Genomic DNA, 11083 nt, shown 5'->3' on the forward strand with positions numbered 1-11083 from the left:
TTGCTTGCTTATGGAACCTTGATCTTGAAACTTTTAGAACTAGTAAAACCTGAGACATCAACCTCTCAGAACACGATTACAACAATCACACAACCTCTTCCATGGTTTCTGATAAATACCACAGACCTGTTATCATGATTGTATATCATCTGTATCCGTCTGCAACCTGATTCACTTGGTCGACCTTTGATTCCCCTCATGTGCACTGAGCTTGAACCAAACTTCCTTGAATCTCATGCAGAACACATGAATCATACATGCTTCAATCCTGAAATAATCTCTGATTCATCATGTAAACAATCTCAACCCAATGCATTACTCTTGAGATTGAGTTTACATCCCATCTGTTTAACCAATTGATTCTTGAATCCAGCTTGTACGATCTGACAGTACAACCTCCTGTTCAACCTCATGTTAAAACAGATGTCCGACCAACAGCTTAAAAACCTCTGCTAGTCTCCTTGTAACAGCCTTTAGTGCTTCACTCTAGAATCCCTGAAGCCACACCTACTGTTAACATAACCCTGCAATAGTTCTTCACGTTTGCAGACCTTACCAAGAAGAACCTTGGTACCAGCATCATACCTTTTCTCACCATTCATCAATACAACTTGACATGTCTTTACCATTGATGAATCCTCACTTAACCTTCGTGTAAGTGACTCTCCTGAGAAAACTTAATGATGTTGCTAGACCCACTAGTCTTCTACTAGTCTTGTCTATCATAACCTGCATCTTTAACCACCAGAGATCTACTTGAATCCTCCCCTTATACTCACATGCTTCCTTATTAAGTGTCAACAAACACTTAAACTTCCTACAAGTGATACCTTCAGAAGATTCATCCACCAGATCATCTCTGTAGATGTAAACAGGCGAACCAAAATTTTTCTGTTTCTGATTCTCTTCTCAATACAAAACCTAACCCCAGTCACCTTCCGCCAGCCTTGTAGATTATTGCACTTAGTTGCAAACTCTTANCAGGTTTTTCTCTGACCTTGCATCATTGTTTGTATACTTCTTCAGAACAAACAACACACATTTAGAATTTCACACTCATTGCTGTCTTTTTCCTTTTGCCTATTTTCAGGCTTTCCTGTTTTTTTTTTTGGTTTTGAGTTCTGTTTTTGGCACCTAAATCCGTAGAAGCTGTAAACTAGAATGGATATGTTAAGTCAGTTGCCTCAAGCGTTACTATTGAGAATTTTGTCTTTACTATTGCGAAAAGATGTTCTGGCGACAATGGTTTTGTCGAAACGGTGGCAGTTTCTTTTGATGTTAGTGCCAAAGCTTGTGTATGATGATAGCTATCTAAATGTTGAGTATGGAAGATTTGCGCGGTTTGTAGACAGGTCATTGACTCTACACGAGGCACCAGTTCTAGATACTTTGCATTTAATACTCGGTAAAACCACCTGTGGTACTGGAGACATTCGAGTGTGGCTTAAAACAGCAGATAAGCGTTGTTTGCGCAAGCTGATCATTAAGATTAATAGTGATAAGTCTTCAGTGGTACTGCCGATGAGCTTGTATACCTGTTGTAGAATGCTTGTTACTTTGAAGCTAAAGAACGCGGTTCTTGTGGATGTTACATCCTCGTTTTCGTTTCCGTCCCTCAAGAAGTTGAGTCTAGTAACCATGAAGTATCCAGGTGATGAGCTGATCGAGAAGTTTCTATCAAGTTGTCCTGTTCTTTAAGACTTGGTTGTGAAACGATGCCTAGATGACAATGTGTTTATTTTCAATGTTAGAGTGCCGTCTCTCAAGTGTTTAGTCTTGCACAATAAAGAAGGTACCGGTGTAGATGGTGGGTTTGTGATAGATACTCCTTCTTTGGAGTGCTTGGACATTTTTGATAATAGGGGTGAGTTTTGTGTTATTGAGAATAATATGACTAATATTGTGAAGGCAAATGTTTGCTTTGTGTTGAGAATCACAGACCCCGATTCACCTCTATAGTGAACCGCAGACCGCGACTCTGCCCTTACTTCTCTTCTACTTCACAGATCAGTTTGCATAACATAAACATAACACAGAGATTTAACGAGTTCCCCTCATGCAGAGGGTACATCTCGTGTGGGAACCTTCTCCCACAAACATCCACTATCAATCAACCAAGGTTTTACATAGTATTACATATACAAGCTTAGAGAACTAACAACTACAGAGAATCTGAAGAAGAAAACACATAATAGATCTAGCTTTTCTTCTTCCTCTTTCTCTGTCTCTGGTTCAGCTCTCCTCTCCATGTATAACCCATAAACACCTCCATAACCCCAAAGAAGCAGCTCCACCTTCGTCTCTCATCAGAGTGTCCTGAAGACACCTTAAACCTAGACAAGGTTATGTCCGACTCTCAGCCCTTCGACCCCAGCCGAGCTTCTGCTCCTTTATCATGGTTCTGCGCACAGCTTCAAGCTCCATGTACGACGCCCTGCGCATGCTCTCTGCACTGCGCCCTGCGTCTCTGCGTCTGCCATGCACAGCGCCCTGCGCTGTGCCCTACAGCCGTCACCAATGTACCTCCAGCTTCTTTAGTGCGTGCTCTGCGGCTTTCTTCAGCATACATGTTTCTTCAACCCTAGTTTCCCTTTTATAGTGAAACCCTAGAGCTTATGTCGGTTTAGTCCTGCAGGCCACACAACACGGATCCTGTATGGGCTTCACACCAATAGAGGCCCAGTTCTTGGTTCAGACCAAATAAGCCCATATGAAGCAAACATTTACAACAAACTCCATATTTTGCTTCATTTGGTCCAACTCACAAAATCCCCTTTGTGTTGATTCTTTCCTGAAAAGAAAAACAAAGCTTGTCTTCTCCTGTAGAACCTGCAACTCCCAATGATCCTTATCTTTTGTCCACCTTAGGAATTTTTAACTTCATCTTCAGAAACTTAAAGAGATTCGCGACTCTCCCTCAAGCTTCCTTCTTCTGATGACTGTAATCCCACTTGCAGACGAACTCCGACCACTGAACCCGACAACTGAAGAAACCCTTACAACCTTGTTTCTTGATAATCAATACAGAACACAACCAACCGTTTAATGTTCCTTTGTGTTCTTCAATGCCATCCTCTATTGCTCTGAAATTCCCAGCACCTATCAAATCTTTAGACTGTCATGATTGTCCCTATGTTCGAACTTTCTGAAATTTCAGTTTGCAAAGCAATACAGCTTCACCTTGTTCTTGACAGCTTCTCTGAATAGCTTATGATGCTCTTCAGCTGTCCCAACAAGTTCGTGTCACTCCTTACACGAATCATCTTCTTCAACCTTGTTTCTCCTGGTCTTAGAAACACTTATGAAGACCTTTACTCGATTCTCCTGTTCCTCACAACAGCTCCACCTAGAACCAGAACTTCTAATTCACCCGCAAGTAACACCTTGCTTGCTTATGGAACCTTGATCTTGAAACTTTTAGAACTAGTAAAACCTGAGACATCAACCTCTCAGAACACGATTACAACAATCACACAACCTCTTCCATGGTTTCTGATAAATACCACAGACCTGTTATCATGATTGTATATCATCTGTATCCGTCTGCAACCTGATTCACTTGGTCGACCTTTGATTCCCCTCATGTGCACTGAGCTTGAACCAAACTTCCTTGAATCTCATGCAGAACACATGAATCATACATGCTTCAATCCTGAAACAATCTCTGATTCATCATGTAAACAATCTCAACCCAATGCATTACTCTTGAGATTGAGTTTACATCCCATCTGTTTAACCAATTGATTCTTGAATCCAGCTTGTACGATCTGACAGTACAACCTCCTGTTCAACCTCATGTTAAAACAGATGTCCGACCAACAGCTTAAAAACCTCTGCTAGTCTCCTTGTAACAGCCTTTAGTGCTTCACTCTAGAATCCCTGAAGCCACACCTACTGTTAACATAACCCTGCAATAGTTCTTCACGTTTGCAGACCTTACCAAGAAGAACCTTGGTACCAGCATCATACCTTTTCTCACCATTCATCAATACAACTTGACATGTCTTTACCATTGATGAATCCTCACTTAACCTTCGTGTAAGTGACTCTCCTGAGAAAACTTAATGATGTTGCTAGACCCACTAGTCTTCTACTAGTCTTGTCTATCATAACCTGCATCTTTAACCACCAGAGATCTACTTGAATCCTCCCCTTATACTCACATGCTTCCTTATTAAGTGTCAACAAACACTTAAACTTCCTACAAGTGATACCTTCAGAAGATTCATCTACCAGATCATCTCTGTAGATGCAAACAGGCGAACCAAAACTTTTTTGTTTCTGATTCTCTTCTCAATGCAAAACCTAACCCTAGTCACCTTCCACCAGCCTTGTAGATTCTTGCACTTACTTGCAAACTCTTGCACAGTCCTGCAACGTCTACAAAAGTCTTCCAGAGATTTTAAGTCACCTTGAAGAACCAACTCCACCTTGACAAATAAAATCGCATTGGCTGCAACTTCGACTCTTGGTACTCTTCTGCATTCCCATTCTCTGTAGACCTACCTTGATTGTAGTCCTTTCAAATCTCTAACAACCTGATCCATTCCTGAGACTTCACCATTCACCCAACACTTCTCAAATCTGACCACTTCAACACAAATTGCCTGGTCCATCTTCATACTCATCTGAATCTTCGACACAACTAGCTGACCTAACAACCCTCTTACACAGATTTACCTTTGAAGGCGTCCCTTAGTAAATCTGTGACTCCAATAGTTGTACCTTCAACCAATTTCTGAACACCACTACACAGACTTTCAACAACCGAAAACTGACTTTTCAATAGTTGAAGACGTCTACATCCTTGCGTTCTCCTAGTGTTTAGATTCCATAAACTGAAACAGCTTTGAGTATTCAGAAGCTTCAAAACAGAACATCACATGTACCTTGTGACCGCAGCGGAAAACTGAACTCCTGTTTTGATAAGTTTTGAGCCTTATGAATGATGCTTCAATTCCTTCTTCACAGCCATGTGCAAATCACCTTCAAACATCCATCCATGAACCTGAATCAAATACTGCAGATAACTCCACTTTAAACCAACCCCATAATTGATTCAACCTTCGAGTATTCTACAACAGTCTCCGAATCCTCCTTGTATGCTTTTAGCGTCATGCCTGAGTCTGTGAATTCCTGAGCCTGTGCTCTGATACCACTTGTTGAGAATCGCAGACTCCGATTCACCTCTATAGTGAACCACAGACCGCAACTCTGTCCCTACTCCTCTTCTACTTCACAGATCAGTTTGCATAACATAAACATAACACAGAGATTTAACGAGTTCCCCTCATGCAGAGGGTACATCTCGTGTGGGAACCTTCTCCCACAAACATCCACTATCAATCAACCAAGGTTTTACATAGTATTACATATACAAGCTTAGAGAACTAACAACTACAGAGAACCTGAAGAAGAAAACACATAATAGATCTAGCTTTTCTTCTTCCTCTTTCTATGTCTCTGGTTCAGCTCTCCTCTCCATGTATAACCCATAAACACCTCCATAACCCCAAAGAAGCAGCTCCACCTTTGTCTCTCATCAGAGTGTCCTAAAGACACCTTAAACCTAGACAAGGTTATGTCCGACTCTCAGCCCTTCGACCCCAGCCGAGCTTCTGCTCTTTTATCATGGTTTTGCGCACAGCTTCAAGCTCCATGTACGACACCCTGCCCATGCTCTCTGCACTACGCCCTGCGTCTCTGCGTCTGCCATACACAGCGCCCTGCGCTGTGCCCTACAGCCGTCACCAATGTATCTCCAGCTTCTTTAGTGCGTGTGCGTGCTCTGCGGCTTTCTTCAGCATACATGTTTCTTCAACCCTAGTTTCCCTTTTATAGTGAAACCCTAGAACTTATGTCGGTTTAGTCATGCAGGCCACGTAACACGGATCCTGTATGGGCTTCACACCAATAGAGGCCCAGTTCTTGGTTCAAACCAAATAAGCCCATATGAAGCAAACATTTACAACACTTTGCTTATGCCAATCCTCAGCAGCTCATGGGGTCAATTTCTTCAGTCAAGCGTCTCTATTTATGTGTACCATTCTCAAAGGTAATATGATTTAAAACTACATGTTACGCTGTTTACTTGTTTCTATTCTTGTGTTATCAAATTACTTATTTTCTCTTTGCAGGATGCTTACCCTGTTGGTAGTGTCTTCCACTGTCTTGTAAGTTTAACGCTATGCACATGTGAGACAGAGNCACATTTTGCTTCATTTGGTCCAACTCACAAAATCCCCTTTGTGTTGATACTTCCCTGAGAAGAAAAACAAAACTTTGTTTCTCCTCTAGAACCTGCAACTTCCGATGATCCTTATGTTTGTCGACCTTAGGAATTTTCAACTCCATCTTCAGAAACTTCAAGAGATTCACAACTCTCCCTCAAGCTTCCTTCTCCTGAGGACTGAATCCCACTTGTAGAAGAACTCTGGCCACTGAACCGACATCCTTGAAGATACCCTTACCAACCTTGTTCCTTGATAATCAATACATAACACAACCAATCATTGAATGTTCCTTTGTGTTCTCCAATGCCATCCTCTGACATTGCTCTGAAATTTCCATCACCTATCGAATCCTTAGACTATCTTATGACTGTCCCTCTGTTCGAACTTTATGAAATTTTAGTCTATGAAGCACTATAGCTTCACCTTGTTCTTGACAGCTTTTTTTGAATAGTTTACGATGCTCTTCAGCTGTCCCAACAAGTTCGTGTAACTCCTTACACAAATCTACTTCTTCAACCTTGTTTCTCTTGATCTTAGAAACACTTATGAAGACCTTTACTTGATTCTTCTGTTCCTAACAACAGCTCCACCTAGAACTAGAACTTCTAATTCACCCGCAAGTAACACCTTGCTTGCTTATGGAACCTTGATCTTGAAACTTTTAGAACTAGTAAAACCTGAGACATCAACCTCTCAGAACACGATTACAACAATCACACAACCTCTTCCATGGTTTCTGATAAATACCACAGACCTGTTATCATGATTGTATATCATCTGTATCCGTCTGCAACCTGATTCACTTGGTCGACCTTTGATTCCCCTCATGTGCACTGAGCTTGAACCAAACTTCCTTGAATCTCATGCAGAACACATGAATCATACATGCTTCAATCCTGAAACAATCTCTGATTCATCATGTAAACAATCTCAACCCAATGCATTACTCTTGAGATTGAGTTTACATCCCATCTGTTTAACCAATTGATTCTTGAATCCAGCTTGTACGATCTGACAGTACAACCTCCTGTTCAACCTCATGTTAAAACAGATGTCCGACCAACAGCTTAAAAACCTCTGCTAGTCTCCTTGTAACAGCCTTTAGTGCTTCACTCTAGAATCCCTGAAGCCACACCTACTGTTAACATAACCCTGCAATAGTTCTTCACGTTTGCAGACCTTACCAAGAAGAACCTTGGTACCAGCATCATACCTTTTCTCACCATTCATCAATACAACTTGACATGTCTTTACCATTGATGAATCCTCACTTAACCTTCGTGTAAGTGACTCTCCTGAGAAAACTTAATGATGTTGCTAGACCCACTAGTCTTCTACTAGTCTTGTCTATCATAACCTGCATCTTTAACCACCAGAGATCTACTTGAATCCTCCCCTTATACTCACATGCTTCCTTATTAAGTGTCAACAAACACTTAAACTTCCTACAAGTGATACCTTCAGAAGATTCATCTACCAGATCATCTCTGTAGATGCAAACAGGCGAACCAAAACTTTTTTGTTTCTGATTCTCTTCTCAATGCAAAACCTAACCCTAGTCACCTTCCACCAGCCTTGTAGATTCTTGCACTTACTTGCAAACTCTTGCACAGTCCTGCAACGTCTACAAAAGTCTTCCAGAGATTTTAAGTCACCTTGAAGAACCAACTCCACCTTGACAAATAAAATCGCATTGGCTGCAACTTCGACTCTTGGTACTCTTCTGCATTCCCATTCTCTGTAGACCTACCTTGATTGTAGTCCTTTCAAATCTCTAACAACCTGATCCATTCCTGAGACTTCACCATTCACCCAACACTTCTCAAATCTGACCACTTCAACACAAATTGTCTGGTCCATCTTCATACTCATCTGAATCTTCGACACAACTAGCTGACCTAACAACCCTCTTACACAGATTTACCTTTGAAGGCGTCCCTTAGTAAATCTGTGACTCCAATAGTTGTACCTTCAACCAATTTCTGAACACCACTACACAGACTTTCAACAACCGAAAACTGACTTTTCAATAGTTGAAGACGTCTACATCCTTGCGTTCTCCTAGTGTCTAGATTCCATAAACTGAAACAGCTTTGAGTATTCAGAAGCTTCAAAACAGAACATCACATGTACCTTGTGACCGCAGCGGAAAACTGAACTCCTGTTTTGATAAGTTTTGAGCCTTATGGATGATGCTTCAATTCCTTCTTCACAGCCATGTGCAAATCACCTTCACACATCCATCCATGAACCTGAATCAAATACTGCAGATAACTCCACCTTAAACCAACCCCATAATTGATTCAACCTTCGAGTCTTCTACAACAGTCTCCAGATCCTCCTTGTATGCTTTTAGCGTCATGCCTGAGTCTGTGAATTCCTGAGCTTGTGCTCTGATACCACTTGTTGAGAATCGCAGACCCCGATTCACCTCTGTAGTGAACCGCAGACCGCGACTCTGCCCCTACTCCTCTTCTACTTCACAGATCAGTTTGCATAACATAAACATAACACAGAGATTTAACGAGTTCCCCTCATGCAGAGGGTACATCTCGTGTGGGAACCTTCTCCCACAAACATCCACTATCAATCAACCAAGGTTTTACATAGTATTACATATACAAGCTTAGAGAACTAACAACTACAGAGAACCTGAAGAAGAAAACACATAATAGATCTAGCTTTTCTTCTTCCTCTTTCTCTGTCTCTGGTTCAGCTCTCCTCTCCATGTATAACCCATAAACACCTCCATAACCCCAAAGAAGCAGCTCCACCTTCGTCTCTCATCAGAGTGTCCTGAAGACACCTTAAACCTAGACAAGGTTATGTCCGACTCTCAGCCCTTCGACCCCAGCCGAGCTTCTGCTCCTTTATCATGGTTCTGCGCACAGCTTCAAGCTCCATGTACGACACCCTGCGCATGCTCTCTGCACTGCGCCCTGCGTCTCTGCGTCTGCCATACACAGCGCCCTGCGCTGTGCCCTACAGCCGTCACCAATGTATCTCCAGCTTCTTTAGTGCGTGTGCGTGCTCTGCGGCTTTCTTCAGCATACATGTTTCTTCAACCCTAGTTTCCCTTTTATAGTGAAACCCTAGAACTTATGTCGGTTTAGTCATGCAGGCCACGTAACACGGATCCTGTATGGGCTTCACACCAATAGAGGCCCAGTTCTTGGTTCAAACCAAATAAGCCCATATGAAGCAAACATTTACAACACTTTGCTTATGCCAATCCTCAGCAGCTCATGGGGTCAATTTCTTCAGTCAAGCGTCTCTATTTATGTGTACCATTCTCAAAGGTAATATGATTTAAAACTACATGTTACGCTGTTTACTTGTTTCTATTCTTGTGTTATCAAATTACTTATTTTCTCTTTGCAGGATGCTTACCCTGTTGGTAGTGTCTTCCACTGTCTTGTAAGTTTAACGCTATGCACATGTGAGACAGAGTGGATAAATCTACTTATGTGTATGCTCAGAGATTCCCCTAAATTACGAGCTCTCAAACTTATTCAGGTCTGCAGATCTAAACCTGAATTATTCAGTTTCTTTGATGATCAGCATATATTATTCAGTACAATAGCAGACTGGTGACACTTTACTTCTATCTCAGGAACATTCCTTTTGTTCTGAATCACGGCCGTCCTGGAATGAACCGAGTGCAGTTCCTGAATGTCTGTTGACAAGTCTTGAAACTCTCGAATGGGTAAAATATCATGGAACAGAAGACGAAAAAGAAGTGGCGGCATTCATCTTGAGAAATGGAAATTATTTAAAGAGGGTAACTATCTCCTCTAAATCCACTGACCGCGACGAAAACTATGAGATGCTCAAGGAGTTGTCATTGTTGTCTAGGCGTTCACCTACATGTCAGATTGCATTCAACTGAAGTTTAGTCAAGTCCTGTTCATTAGTCAAGTTGGTTTTGTGTTTGATCTGAATCTTGTACATGTTAGAAGCGCTTAGTAGTTGGTGTTTTCTCTTTTTAAAGAAACTCATGTTGCTCAAGTTTTAATCTTCTGACGTTAGATTGAGTTTTCTCATCTTCTTATAATCCTTTTTGAGTTCTTATCTTTTTAGCTCTGCTTCTCTCTGCATATTTCTTCGACAATGCGAAGAATGACGCTTTTTCATAATTTAATCCTCATTATAATAATGTTACTTAAACTTGTTGTCAAATTCTTTTAAAGGTTCGAATCAGGCAAAGTATGCTAATCACACTAGTTGAAATAGAGAGCTTTCAAACTCAAAAGCAATGAGCTATAAGTACAGTATTATGTATCCTTTATCGGTTCCCTTGTTATAACTCTAAACCTAGTCGTTGAAATTTGTTTTCAAGTTCTTCGAAAGGGTCGAATTAAAGTATGATAATCACACTAGATGAGAATTTGAGATAGAGTCATATACAGTATCTACTTACGTAAATGAGCTGTAAGTGCTGACGACACTATGCGTCAAGTGGAGGCTTTGAGTTAAGATGGTCAATGAACAAACACACGTGCGAAGGACTTTAGAGTTTTTTTTCATAAATAAGGACTGTTAAAAATTTGTTAATGAATACAGACATTTTTGGGTATTTGGTTTACTAAAGTAATCCGTAATGATGATTGATGAGCTTGATTGCCTCTGGGTCTTTGTTTACCTATTAGTAGTACACTTATTAATGCTTTACTTTATATTTTCTCGAACAAGTAACAAGAATACAAGATTATCATATACTCCCTTCGTTTATAATACAAATAATAATATGCTCAATTTGACGTGTCAAAAACAAGCCTTTCAGCCATCACTACGATGTTTCGTAGTGTTCTTGAACAAGTCTTTTGTAAGTTGTAACCCTTTTTTTTTTT

The 11083-nt window shown here is 40.9% G+C and overlaps 1 pseudogene; it reads left to right on the forward strand.

Moving 5' to 3' along the window:
- Positions 1162–10174, forward strand: LOC109130177 (annotated as a pseudogene).

The sequence above is a fragment of the Camelina sativa genome, chromosome 17, assembly GCF_000633955.1.
Source record: "Camelina sativa cultivar DH55 chromosome 17, Cs, whole genome shotgun sequence".
Taxonomy (NCBI): domain Eukaryota; kingdom Viridiplantae; phylum Streptophyta; class Magnoliopsida; order Brassicales; family Brassicaceae; genus Camelina; species Camelina sativa.